Source organism: Cebidichthys violaceus, unplaced genomic scaffold (genome assembly GCF_023349555.1).
Source record: "Cebidichthys violaceus isolate CVI_PGR_0920_01 unplaced genomic scaffold, fCebVio1.0.p SCAF_12, whole genome shotgun sequence".
In the NCBI taxonomy this organism is placed as follows: Eukaryota; Metazoa; Chordata; class Actinopteri; order Perciformes; family Stichaeidae; genus Cebidichthys; species Cebidichthys violaceus.
Window position 1 is genome coordinate 15,688,989 of NW_027176285.1, and position 15,268 is coordinate 15,704,256.

Sequence of the window (15,268 nt, forward strand, 5' to 3'; positions counted from 1 at the left end):
GAAAAAAGCGGAACAAAGCTGCTTTTGTCAGCTGGTGTTTTTTTTTCATGCCAGCGCAAAAAAAAAAGATGCTCGTCTGCAGCTTCGACAAGCTGGCACTTTCCTGACTTTCAAACGTTCATTTGCCAACCTTTGCCCGCTCATTTAGCATCTGAGCGCCCTTTGAAGTGGGCGCTGCATGAGATACGCCCCAGTGGGAGTTCCAAGTACATGCGGTAGCCTAAGGTGAGGCGTCAGACGCTGGACAGCGTGAGGACCACGTCGTTCAAGCAATAATTCAATACAGTGCTTTAATAAAGCAGGTATGTTTAAATGCTCTGCCTCCTCTCTGGCTAGACTAACACAGGGACCCTTCACACTCTCCTCCTCTTAGTGCCAGACTGTCAATTATTCTCCCATCAAACATTACCATTTGCATCCCCAGCCAAAACAAATACTAGTAATGATAATACTTAGGTTTCCTGCGTTGACTTGCAGTGCATTTAGTTTATGAAAGACAGACGTCTTCCACGCTGCCGCCTAACCATCACGCAGCATGTGGGACGGCCGGAGGACAAGAGGAATGTAACGATTCCATCAGACTGCCTTCTTATTCTTCTGCTGGACAGAGAAGCACCTCACCCCTTGATTCTTAGAGTTTCTGATCTGAGAGCTGCACCTTGATCTTAACCGGCTTTCTGCTCCCGTTTTCAAGGTCTGACGGTTGAATTACACAGACTCCACTTCCCTGGATTCCATCAACTTTTAAGCCACGCCCACAGTTTGGCTTTGAGGACAGCAATGTTAGTGTGTTGGTTGGTCAGCTGGTCCACTGCTTTGCTCCAGAGTAAAATATCTTAACTACTGATTTCCTGTAATGCAGGTTAATGTTGGTCAGGGGGAAATATCATAAACAGCTGGATGAATGAAATTAGTTTCAGATATCCAAAGTCCCTAAAGGTCAGAGTTTTCCTAGGGTGGAGTGAAGTAGTCGGTCTAATCTACCAGATGGACAGACAACTTTTCTTTATAGACATTCATTGATCCAAATCATTTTTGGTTCAGAGTGAAACGTCTCACCCGCTATGTGACGGACCGGCATGACATTCGTCACAGAGAATCATGCTCCCCACAAGTTGAACCCTACTTTGGGTGCTCCTTGACTTTCATCTTGTGCCATCATTGAAGAATATTCAGTTTTGAAGGAATACTGATTCCACCTCTGGTTCCAGGACTGTTACTGACTCAACGGCTCGTCTGTTTGGACAGATGAGCGACGGCAGTAATTCATGTCCAATAATTCAGGTTTATCTACTATATCAAAGGGAATGAATCTAGACATCATGACTCCTAATACCTGTAAATAATAACCCAACAAAGGCAATTTAACTTTAAATACAATTACTACATAAACCTCGGAACAAGGAAATAACTAAATCATAAGCTACTAAAGCTGCATCTAAACCAGAGGAAACCTGCATATCAATGATGTATTGGAGGGATATGGCCTCCACATGAGGCCAGCCAGCTTCTTTGTTCTCCATAAAGGGTTTGACGCAGGTGAGCTGGCTGCCTTTATTGGCTCTGAGGCTCCGCCCATTGACGCAGGTGAGCTGGCTGCCTTTATCGGCTCTGAGGCTCCGCCCATTGACACAGGTGAGCTGGCAGCCTTTATTGGCTCTGAGGCGCCGCCCATTGACGCAGATGAGCTGGCTGCCTTTATCGGCTCGGAGGCTCCGCCCATTGACGCAGGTGAGCTGGCTGCCTTTATTGGCTCTGAGGCTCCGCCCACCCAGGAGGCAGGTAGAGGAAGATTAGAGCAGGAGGGGTTTCGCTGCAGTCATCAAGTAAAATGGCCAAAAGTTTAGCTTTCTGACCAAACGCCTGCTAAACTGAGGACATTCCCACCGGGCTAATAAGCAAACGTTAGCTAAAGATGGGGAACATTGTAAACATCACCTGTTAGCATGCTGATGTTAGCATTTAGCTCAAAGCACTGCTGTGCCTCGGTGCAGAGCCACTAGCTTTAACTATTGGTCTTGTTGTTGTTGTGCTGTTCTTGAGAACCCACAGACATAAACAGCAGTTCCTCTGTCTTTACACCTTATTTTTAGTGCTTTTACAGTAAGATAAGTGAAGTATTTTCACGTTGCAGGAGGAATGCTCAGCAGCTCTCCCTGTGAGCGCATATAAAGGATAATGATACAGCAGAACGGATGCAGAGACTCTGTGAGAAAGCAGGGAGCCCGACACGATGTGTCCACAAAGACATCTGTGAAAAGGACTGAGGGCTTTTGGGTCGGAGGACGACTAAATGTTTTAGTTGATTAAAAGCACCGCAATTGCTCTAATTTGTAGAGGATGTTTTTTGCAGCTTGTTTGTCGCTCTGACAGCTCCTATTCCAATTGTGTTTCATCATCCCACGTCTGATAAACCATAACCAAATATATAATGACAAGAGTCAAGTCATTATGATATGAAACACACAAAGACTGTTCGTATCTGCCTGCAGTGCTCACATTAAATCTGCATAATTTGAAACGGTTTTATGACTCAATAAGTCTTGGTGTCTGGAAATGATCATTTTTTAAAACTCAAAGCTTTGAGGCGAGTAATACATCATCAACAGATTTAGGAAACAATCACAACACAGTGTGAATGACTAGAATAGAAAAGAGCTTGTTCCACAGCATCACTGTAACTGCTTCTATTGCACATTTCCACCATTTTTAGGTCCCAAAAAAATCCCATAAACCAAACAACCTAAAGGTTTCCATGCATGTTCAGTGTAACATACTTCTCTGTTCTAGTAGAGTCACATTTCATGCACTCTGACTCGTAAGCTAAAGGGTGAAACTTTGGAGAAAATGTCCTGATAGGAGGCTTGCTTGTGGTCAGAGTTGTATATACTGTGGTAACGTTCTGGTCAAGTTAAATTGACTCGTAGCACGATAGAGCATAAACTACCACAGTAACAGACACATCAGTGCTAATCCCAGTTTCTGCAATGAAAGCTTTTCTATGAGTCACATTTTTGGAAATGAACCCGTAAGGTTAACTCTATATCAACTCTATATCAACTCTATATCCAGTTCTATCTTCAGGTGGACACGTTTTGGCTTTTTTTTAAATCCAAAAACTTGACAACTATTGGATGGATTGTCATGAGATTTGGTACAGACGTTTGTCTTCTAACGCCATCATAAGTTCAACATTTAAATGTATGCAGTACTTTAGTGAGACATCCCAGTCATCCTCAGCACTCAGTCCTTTGTGCTCAATGCTAATTAACAAATGCTGCTCTTCTGCCCTCACTGTGTGTGTGTGTGTGTGTGTGTGTGTGTGTGTGTGTGTGTGTGTGTAGGTGCATCGCTACGTAGCAAGCTAATCACGCTTCCAACTGTTTGAAGATCTGAAACGGTACAAACAGAGTATTGGACAACACATACAAAGATTAAATAGTGATCAGAAAACAAAGATAAGTGAATGCATTGTTTAAGTTGTTTTTAAGCAGGTTTCTGTGTACTTCTTCCTGCATCTTCACAATAATCAGCATCTCCCTCGTCAGCTGAGACTTATTAAGCACTCCGCTCAAAAGAAAGCCATGAATCTCAGCTGACAGTCCATTCATTGATCTGAGGCAGGCTTGTCTAACCTCTGGCGTATTTCGAGACATGACATCAGCTCCCGCTGTGATCCTCTACATGCTGGTGATGATACACTCTGTACAATTAAAGAGTGAATCGCTCTTTCTGTCCAGGCTAATGACAGACAGGAAGATTCTCCTACAAACAAACAAACCTCTCAGCGCTCATGACCTGCTTTGTGTCGGACTGGACTCACACTGCACACGGAGCCATTTTTAATCCTGGCACATGTGACCGACTGGAGGTGGAGTGACTTATACTTACATTGAATACAGTCTCTATGCGCCTCTGTTATTTCTGTGGGAGGGAGGGAGTGAGGGAGTGAGGGAGTGAGGGAGGGAGGGAGGGAGCAGCATTTCCAGTGGCAGTCATCGAGCGCTGGCCCTCTCGGAGAACAGGAGGCTGTGAAAGGCTTAGGGCTCCTTGCGTGTTCGAGTAAACACCCTCTTTGGTCTGGGACCCCTCCAAGGGTCAACACACTGTTACATCACAAAAGCTGGATTCATGGTTAGTCGCTCCAAGGTCTAGAGGAGGAGAAGAAGAAGGGCACAGTGCTCTTTGTCTCTTTTATATGATTATCTTACTTAGATATCTCCTCCCATTGTTATTGTTGTGCCTCTAATCTCCCCCTCACTTCCTTTCTAATTAGATGGATCCCTTTTCTTTCATTTCACGAGGCAGCCTCGTTTCATGCATTATAATCTTTCCTGCCTCTTCATTTTTTTAGCACCCAACCTGTCACTATCTTCCATTTTTCCTGGATCAAGGAATAAGCAGCACAACGTTTGCGATCTTTTACGTGGAGGTGGAAGTGTGGGAGGAACGAGGAACCTGCTTTGAACGCGCCGAATCTTATCAGGAAAACTGAAAACATGCATCTTTCAAAGCGTAGATTCCATCGATCAGCCTGTGATGCTGGAGGGTGACGGGCCCACAGAAGAACAATGCTTCCTCTGGTGGTTCTCTGTGCACAATGCATGCTGCAGAATCACTTCAGTCCATTCAAGATCTGCAGCAGTGGCACAGAACACAGTTAAATATCCCAACAAGACGTCTGTAAATAAATCAGAACAAGATGCGTATGACCTTTAAAAAACAGTGGAGAAAAAAAAAAATGCAATATTTCCAAAACAAGAGTCGAATTAACAAATCCAATCCGATAATCCGCTTACATGGAGAGGGCTTGTTAACTGAAAGTCTAATAGTCGAGAGGACAGAAAGAAAATTAGAAGCCAGCAACAGCCTACTATATTTTTCTTTGAGCATATACAATAATTAACTTTATATATACGTTCCCAAACCCAATGCTTAGCCATCTCCAGCTGTGTATTTTTGGTGCCAGCAACCAGGCGGAGGCCACTGTCATTTCCCAACAAGGACTCAGTCTCTTATGCAGCCTCGTCTCATATGAAGCCTTCTGGCTTAAACCGCCACACTTGTCCCAGTAAACCAAACCTTAATTACAGGCTCGTCTAAAGCTGGAGTCCGTAAAAAGAGCCTCTGGCCACTTCTCTGCGTCTGTGTCTATTTACTATATCTTCTTTTCTGAGTTCATGCGCACTTTTCTTTTATATTTCTCTTCTCTTTTTTTTTGTATCCGGTTATGGGAGAAAATGTTATTTCATCCATAAAAAAAGAAAGAAAAACTGGCACCCGGACAATTGTCCCGTGCTGTTTCTGGTTCCAGCAACTGAAATAGAAGATAAGTGTGCAGTTTATAAAGATTTCACTCCTTCCTCCTCTCAGAGGCAGGCAGGATGCAAGCTCTACTGAAATCCCGGTGGGGCCGGCTTTTTTTTTTTTTTTTTCATGGCCTATTTTGAATGGGGCCTTTCTACAAAACTCATTAATATCATAGTACAGTCACACCTATATTCGCTGGCTGAACTTCCTGCAGAAATCCAAACAGGTCAGAAAGAGACAGATGGACTTTTGAGAATTCCTCGTGTTTGCCTCCCGCTGGAACAGCGGGCCTGTGTGGAGCCGGGGCTCTGCCTTATGAAGGGCACTCACTAAGGCCTCACTGAGACTCGCTTCACAGAAAGCATCCATCAAAAGGCTTCATTTAACCGGAGATGAAAGATGAGCCTTTTGACTCCTTCCTCTGCCCCGAGCCCGGCCCGTCCGCTCCCTCAGCTGTTTACGCTCCGACACGTAAACACGGACAGCGCCTCCTGCCTCCTTCACGTGATGAAAAAAAACGTGGGATCAAACGCTCGCTCTGTTCTGCACCTGATGTGAACACGTATGTTTCATACGCGCTCGCATGTAGCAAACCTGCCGCACCACTTTTGGTCGTTTGCACACTGATGTCAAACGTACCTATAGAGAGAGAGAAGGATGACAACACACCTGTGAGCCTGAGGGAACATGTTTTATTCTTGTTTTAAATGAATAAGGAATTTATTCTCAAGAAGACAGTTTAGAAATTAGATTATGTCTGTTATTGTCTCAATCCTGCTGCATATTGATGTTACATCCAAATCAATATGATTGACTATACTTGCAGTAACGGCTGTTTGCTCACTGCCAGAGGTCAGGCCAATGCCTACATGGTAGCGAGCTCCCATTGGTGTGTGTGTGTGTGTGTGTGTGTAAATGAGTAAAGCTCTTCTGATAAAAACGATATAAATATAAATATATATATATATATAAAAAACGTCCACTTAGCACTATGTATCTGCTAAACAACATGAAGTAGACAGCAGTATGTATTGGTTGCTTTACACTCATTGTGTGTGAACTTAAAATAACCACGCTTTCTGAATTGCATGCTTTAGCATTGGGACATATCAAATCAAATGTTGGTATACTAAGTTGTATGGTAGCATGGGTATTAGAATGCACAGTAACAATGCTTCTCTGCCACCTGTAGAGGGAGATTCAGGTAAGCGGATGACGACCTGCTCTACCTATATATTTCCATGTGTACATACAGTCATTTTCATGACACACCACAACATTGTTTATGATAATCCGGGTGTCCACATGGCGTCCACAAGGCGTCAATCAGTTGGTGAACGTATGGGGAGACGTTAATCCAGAGGCTTCAGGCGTCCAACAACCGTCTGGTGCTTCGAACTCATTTACTTTCCACATGTGTCACGTCTACAGACTGGAAACAGAACCTTGAAATCCTGCATTGTGCTTTGTTAATTAGGTAGCGTGTTGCAGTGCTGGAAACAACTCCACCATCCAGGTTTTTTTTTTTGTCTGATCTTTTTGAAAATGTTGCAGTTGTCGTTAAGTTGCCACGTGGGAACATTTTGACACAGATCACAGCCTTTGGCCTCCGACGGTCAGAGGGTTGAAACGTGCGACATGAGATTAAGGCTCGTTTACTGAAACGAGTACATTCAGCATCCAACGCGCTGTGTTCACGAAATCTTCAACTTTGTACTTATAAGGGTGGAGCCCTTCCTGCCAATAAAGGACTACCTTCAGTCGGCCACAGGGTCAGAAGGAATGCACACGGGCGTCCACACTGTACCTATAATACAGTGTGTATGTATAACATACACTGTAAACATGCATCAAAGGAAGAAGGGACACCGCTGAGGCTAAATATTGCAACCCTTGCTATAAGTCACAACTCATACTTGTACTCTTACATGTACTTGCTGCATGTATTTATATCTCATCATCATCATCTTGTCATTTGCCCATTTTCTCTGTTCTACGTTTTAAACTCCATAACTCATCCAGTTTCCATTCCCTGTTATACATCCTCGGCTCAGCTTGTGGTTAGTGTAAAGAAAACACCAGCTGGACCGTCCAACCTTCTTGTCTTTTTGCAAAAGAACCACAATATATGAAAAACCTTTGTGATTAAAAACACAAAAAATGAAATTGTAAACTTCCATCTGTGTTGCTTCCAGTAACCGTGTATCTTCTGGTAGTGTGACACGTTTTCTTTAAAATAAAAAAAGAACATACATGGTTCAAGGACCGTACAACAGGGTGAATATGAAATATGAAATCCTGCCTCATTCATGCTTCATCTTCATCCTGTTCCTGACATAAAGTAATACCTCTGATTAATCACATATTCAAACAAATATACACCTGGATAGCTTCTCTCATTAGAATGCTAAATGGAAACTTTCTTTTTGCTTGAGGTCTCTCAGCCCAATCCACGATCACCCGACGTCCTCAGGGTCGATGGTGTCGGCCTGTCGGGAAGACTTTCAGACTTTGGAAAGCTACGTCGTTATTATTGTCCTCGGGACAAGAGGAGTGATCGACATTGTGTGAAACGGGACGAGTGACCCTGAGAATGAGCCGTTCTCCCGGCAGTGGGCAGGTTGTCATGGATGAAAGCCACGATGAGATGAGTGAAGACCCTTTGACTTGAAAATAGAGAAGCACATCCAGCATTCTTGACATAGCAGCTGACCAGCGAAGGAGTGGACCGGGCAGCGGCATCACACGGGGCCCTAACGCATCCACGAGGCCACAGGAAGCGGACTGTGGCTCAGAGCGCCCCGGTCTGTCCAGCGGCCTCATGCAAAAGGTTGTGAGAAAGAGAGCAATGAAAGTGAGAAAGCGTCTTCCAGGATTAAAAGAAGAACGAAACGAGGGAGTAAATAAGAGGGTTAGAAAAATATGATAATCCTAAAACCAGCTCTCTGGACCCTGATCCAACGGACTAAAGAATTTGGTTCAAGAATAGAGCTCGAATAGCTGAGCACACCAAGTCAGAGCTATCATTACAGGAAAAGACAATGGACGACTCAGACCAGAGACTGGATATGCACAGACAGCTGTTAACGTCCACTGAAAACTCCTTCAAATAAAAATGAAACTGAAGAGGAATTTCAGTAAAAAGACAATAATAAACACGAGATAAAGTTCTGGCAAGAAGACCAATAAAAAGTATAATAAGATCCTCTAGATCCCCGCAGATAAAAGACACCAGTAAAAGCCGCTGACTAGCAGAAGCTGCAAATCTCAGGGCTATGAAAACCTCCCTCACAGTGAGGGAAAAGCAGCTTACTGCAGCGCGTCTCACGTCTGGCTGGTTGAAAGTCCTCCTTGAAACAAAACTCTATTCAGGTCAGATTAAGATCGCATTCTGAGGGAGGACAATGAGGCCACTGATCTGGGGCCAGCAGAAATAGAGAAGATTGCTTCACTGACCTCAGCTTGAGGTACACTTTCCTCCAGACGCCTGCCGTCGCTAGAACCCAACCAGAGGGTTACAGACACTGAAGGTAAAGCTTCCAACCACAGGCCTTTGTGATCAGAGCGAAGGAAGTCCAACTGATCCAATCACACGCTGAACGTATCAGCTGAACAGTGAAACACTTCTTTGAGTGCATGTATACTTTTAGAATGAGTGTAACATTAAAGTACTTTATTAGTTCATGGCAACAGTTCCCTACAGCTGTTTATGCTCAGCGGGGCGGCAAAGAGGAAATGATGTCACGTGACCACAAGACGCTTCGCTCTCCTGACTCACTGTTTAAAAGGACTAGTTTGATATTTTTGCGCAGAGAGGACGATTAGTAACACATGTCCATTATATACAACGCCTCAGTCAGCTGTAGCTCTGTCCAAAGGTAACAAAGGTTCACTACTTAACACGTTCTCTCTCGTTTGTTTAAACCGTACAACGACGGAGATGTAAAAATGACATTTCGTTGTTTAAAGGGCCGTTGTGTCCTGGACTGTTTCTTGGGTTAGAGCGAATGCCAGATGACCACTGTTAACGGCCAGTAAACACTTTGATTTATCAAACATGAAACAAAAAGGGACGTAACGTCTTTCCAGTCGTCGCGCTAAACTCGGCTAATAGGCTGCGGCTTCATAACGGACAGATCTGACAGTGGCATCAATGTTCTCAGCTATAGCGCTCCGCTAGAAAATTAAAAAAAAAAAGCATATTTCACAAAATGTTGGAACTTTTACTTTTACCTTCAGGATCTACAACCAAGTAACTGCCATGCTGAGGGAAAAGATCTACTATGTGAGGTTTGCACCACAAAATGACACATAGTCACACATAAAGAGTATACTAGTATGAATCTGTGGTCAGTGTGCTCTATTGGATGTCTAAACCTCAACCACAAACGCTAGGTTAGGTTTGATATACAGACCCCACATACATGCTTAACGACAGCTATCCTTGGCACGTCGTGGATGTAGGACACTGACATCCTGTGGAGCTGCTGAGGAGGAAGCTGTAATGAGACGTGTTGCATGAGAAGATGGTTTTATTGGGAATTCTGGTTCTATAATAACTCATATTACAAGTCAAGCCTCCCTGTTCAACACTTGTGCTCTCTCTCTCTCGCTCTGTCACTCTTTCCCTATTCAGATTCATGGGAGGGAAAAGCGCCAAATCATATTATACCCTTTTACTAAAAGTGTAGTATATACATATTAAATATTATTAATATTGGCGTGCAAATGAATTATGAAAAAAAAGTCAAAAATGATCTAAATTCATCTTCTGTCATCTTAATTGCAAATTAAATACATGTTGGATTTCAATGCTTTTGAAAATGAAAAACTAAAATGAGTTAGCACATATTAGTAAGTAGCTGAAGGTGAGCAGTGGAGCATTAGAGTTCTGGCAGACATCGTGATCATCTGGCAGTGAGCATACGACCACATGACTCCACCAGAGCCCATCAACAAATACACTACACGTCTCTAATAACGTGAGATCTGATACGCTCCATTACAGACGGAGTCTCCACCCACCACTGATCCTGACAGCAGGGACTGAGGATCCCTTTGATGCATCATTCAGTGCCTCAGTACACGGACAGGCCCCGCCCACTGGAGTCCAACTACAGCAGTACTAACAGCCAACCACCTGCCTGACGTGTACGTTCAGGACACCAAGAGCCTTGGAAGAACTCTTGGACATTTGGGGAGCGTATAATGACTTAAAGGAGTTTCTACTTTGCAATTACATAATTATTACGTGCTTTTGTGTTGCTTATTGTTTTTTAAAAATGGTGATTCCGATATTTTTAGCCACGCTATCATCGCGGGTCTTTCAGTTGGTTACAGACTATAAAATGGGTGCCATGAAATTTTGAACAGTACTTTGGTTTATGCCCAGGCGGCAAACTCTGGTACTGAAAAGTGAAGCCAATGCGGAAGTGCCTTCAACTCGCATTCTTTGTACTGGCCAGCAGGGGGCGACTCCTCTGGTTGCAAAAATAGAAGTCTATGATAACATGACCCTACTTCTCACTTGATGTATTACCTCAGTAGTTACTACCTTTAACCCTTTCAAAGCGTTCATTACATCTTATTCAGTGCTGGTTGTACTTAATTCCAGCCTTTTGCGTCACTCCTGGTTGCAGAAAACCAAGATGTCGACGGCCAAAACGACTAACTCGAGTGAAATTTTAGCGTGCTAACTTGCTAAACTAAGATGGTGAACAAGGTAAACGTTATGCGTATACTTAGCATCAGCATGTTAACTTCATGATTGTAATGTCTGTGTGCTAAGGTTAGCATTTAGCTCAGAGAAGCATGGCTGTTGTCTTGTTAAGTCCAAAATTGGTAACTAAAATTGGTTGTGTTTAAAAAAAAAAACTTGGATTAACACAGTTAAATGCATAAAAAAACACATTTGAGATCCTTTTATATATATATATATATATATATATATATATATATAAATACCCGGGAACTTTCAAAATTAGGATGATGGCTATAAAGATGTTTTTATTAGTTTGGCTTCTGCTGGGAGAATTTGGACTGATGACGTCGTCTTTGGCATTTCTACACATTGTGTTCACCTGCATCATAAACTCAGGCTACAGACTGACCGTCTCCTCTCTCGACGTCTTCAGCTGGTCCCCGTTTCAGACCTGTTACACAGAAAACTGTACTGTAATATTTTATGTTTAATGTACTTGATTTCATCCAGATGGAGTTCTTTTTTTTGTAAAATCAGCCAAAAGCTATTGAATGTATAATTAAAACACAAGCAGTCAAAAGCAAACTGCGCTGTACGACAAGCACAAACTACTGGCTTGGCAGAGTTACCAAAACCTCGTTGGAAAGATTATGGAGTTTACAAAAAGGGAAAGGAGAAGAAACCACAGATGTCGTCAAAAGAAACAGCGGGTTTATCCTTGAGGTTGCTGCTTCTACGTAGATGAACGTGGGCTGCTGGGCCACATGAACACTGAGCCTTCTGATCTGAACATGAAAACTCACAAGACACTATAAGGACCGTACACTCATGTGTACCAACGCACACTGCGCGTTCTCATGAATGATACATGTGCACACACATGCAACATCAAAATGACAGTCATTTCTTTTCATCAGTTGGGACGTTAACTCCCGCCGACCCTCCCTCTAAATCAGTGGCCATGGCTGTGGAGCCCCAGACCTGTTCTGTGGGTGTAAACAGTCTGAAGAAGATGTTTCTCTGCTGTGATGAGTCCTTCTCTGCAGAGATGCGCGTCTCTGAGGGGAGGCATTCATTAGAGCGCTGCACCACCCACATGCAGTTTACCGACCCCTCGACCTCACATTAACAATCTCTGCAGGCTGTGTTATGAGTGTGTGTGTGTGTGTGTGTGTGTGTGTGTGTCTGTGTATGTGTAGGCATTGAACTGTACATGCGGTTGGGGGGGGGGGAATCCTGATGGCTTACCCTGTTTCCACTTTCTCTTGGAAAGTCCTTCCAGACCTCGAGAGCCAGTAGGTTCTGTCAACGACTTTGTGTAAAAAAATAACTGCACTGACAAATGTTTAGGCAACATTCTCAATTCCATAAAAGCAGTTTTGGTCTTAAGTAAAGTGTGGAGACACAACGCCACGAGTGAGACCTTTTCGATGGACCGCATCACGAGGGCCAGTTATTCAGGAAAAGACATTCCCATACACAGAAACGACATTGTGAATTAAGTTTGTTGTCGTTGATTACGCATCAAAAATAAACTTCAAATGAGTCCGCAGACGTCTGTGTGAGTGATGAGATCAAATAATGATTTATCGTGCAGTTTAGTTTTGTGGGAGCCTATTATTTTGTAGGAGACAGGGTAGCAGGTCTGGATGTGAGAGGCCAGGGAGCACGTGGTGCTGAAGCCATGACTGGAAGGTGTTGATGCTAATTAATCCAGATTAATCCTGCAGAGCGATCCCAGTTTACACTGATGCATGGCAGACAAATTGTTGCTGTGACTGGTTTACCAGCCAGAATGATTGCAGACGTGCTGAGCTGTTGTTCTTTGAATACCTTAGTCTGATGAGGTGCGACAGGCAGCCGGGGAGAGCCTTGCAGACACAATGGAACCTGGCCAAGGTGGAGCAGAGAGTCGAAGTGAGAACCGCTGGCAGTGAAACAGACGAGAAAAGATCCATAGAACATCCAAACATTTCGTTGGGTCGGCTCCCGGTAGCAGGATGAAGGTAAAATGTTCCCTTTGAGGAACATAAAGGAGAAGAGCAGTACTTTAAAAAGGACTAAAGAATAAAATCCTGCAGAACCAATGATCACACCTTTGCAGTGAGTTCAACGAGAATGATCTACTCTAAAACAGTAGGGCGACACACGCTTATGTTAATACTTAAAATACTGAAAACAATTCTGATTCTGTTAACTGTTCTCTGGTTATTGATTATTCCCTGATAGGCCATTACTATTTTAATGTGCACAGCATTTATGAGAGTTTTTACTCACAGGCTAAATCTAAAATCAGGGATAGGATGTGACTCATGCTCGGCACTAGATGTCCTCACTGGTACGGGGAATTTGATAAACTATATCTTCTCCTGGAATTGATGTGTCAAACATTACGATATCCTAAAAATCCATATGAATGGTTGGTCCTAAACTGCCATAATCATGATAATTAGACAACTATTTAAAGAAATAATATGATGCTTGAGCCGGAAATATTTCCAGAAATCTGTATTTGGCAGATTGTGATGTTTAAACTCTACTGATGATTCAGAAGTCAAAGAGGGCTTACTTTTAACATGACCATGTTTCCACGTATAAGAATAATTGATGCTCTGCTATGACCCCTTTAATACTAGATTTAGTGGGTGTTTAGGGTCAGGGTGTAAAATTATGAAAAGGTGCAAAGACGACCAAACACACAATTATGGGACAGAGTAAGAACGCTGAACCCTCACTCCTAAAACGGCCGCACGCAACAACACTGTGCTCCTCATAAAGAAAATATGATCAGTCCACAAGATCCTCAGAATCACCGACTACTTCCAGACTAAGCAGTAAACTCCTGGGAGGAACCAAACGGTCCGTGTACGTTTTGATAGTTGGTTTTATCATTAAATCGAAAAAAAAGAAAATACAGAAATACCACGTTTTCCGTTTTTGTTGTCTGAACAAAACTCAAACAACGAGCCGATTTAGTTTGTTGCAAATCATTCTTTTATAAATAAACGTGGGCCGATGGGAGTATGTTAGCAACAGTTGACTACATGCAGTTTAATATTTATTTATCCATCGTTTGATGCAGTATCGTTCATTAATATAGTTTAATCAAAGTCATGTGTGTGTGCAGAGTTGTTGCTTGAATGAACTCAGCATCGACTGCATAAAGAGACATAAACGTGTTTACCATTTCTACCACTAGATGGCAGTATAAGTGTATTTAAACCATAGATTTAGTTGTATTTACCTGTGTCTTTGTTAATCTAGGTTATTGATACAGATGTATTTAATGCAGGTAATATTATCTGATATTTGATGTTTATGGTTAATCAGCACTGATCCTTTTTTTTATTTGATCTCTTTCATCTACTTGAAAGTAGATGAAATAAAATACATTCATTCAATACATTCAGTTGTTTTCTGCTGCAGGCTTACTTGGTCTGGTATATGACCAGTAGTTTATGGGGGTGAATGTTTAAATGCAACCTTTAAATAGATACGTTCACGTTTACTATTATCACATACAGGCTCACTTTATCTGTAGCCTTTCAACTATTCAGCTCTCACGGATTGTATCATCGTGATATAAATGTGACTAATGTGGTATTAAGCTAATAATAAGCAACAGTCATTAGTGACCTCATAGTATTTTCATTACTCATAAAACATCACCGCATCAGTTAATCTGGGGATTTTGTAAATACATTTGTTTCATATCAGTGTTCAATATGCCTGATATCTACTGGATAGAAACCTCAGTTGGATTGTGATGATCACACACAGACGTCTGACAGCAACAGGAAGCCAGAGGAAGACTCTCACAGCCTTCCTGCCCCCAGACGTATCCCGCTGACTGGTAAATGAGCAACAGGTTAAACGTGTGAAAGGACTTTACTTGACTGTACTTTCAACACGGTCAGCGGTCTGAGTTCATTTCATACCTGCAAGTAAGACTGTGGCGCCATCTGCTGGCAAAACTATATCAGTGAATAAAAAGTGAATGAAGTTACAATACTGCCATCATGTGGAGATTTTTCAGGCGACATACATGCATCATTCGTGTCACTTGTTTTTAGAAATATATCGCAAAATGCACCACAAAGTGATCGCCTCACTATGTGCATATATAGGTGCATATTAATACCAATTCAAGAATAAAACAGATTGTATTGCTTCACAAAGCTTTTGGGTGACCGTGGGCTCCTCGGTGTCATCCCAGTGGCAAATAAAAGCCCCACATGGTACTCAAGGATCAGAAAA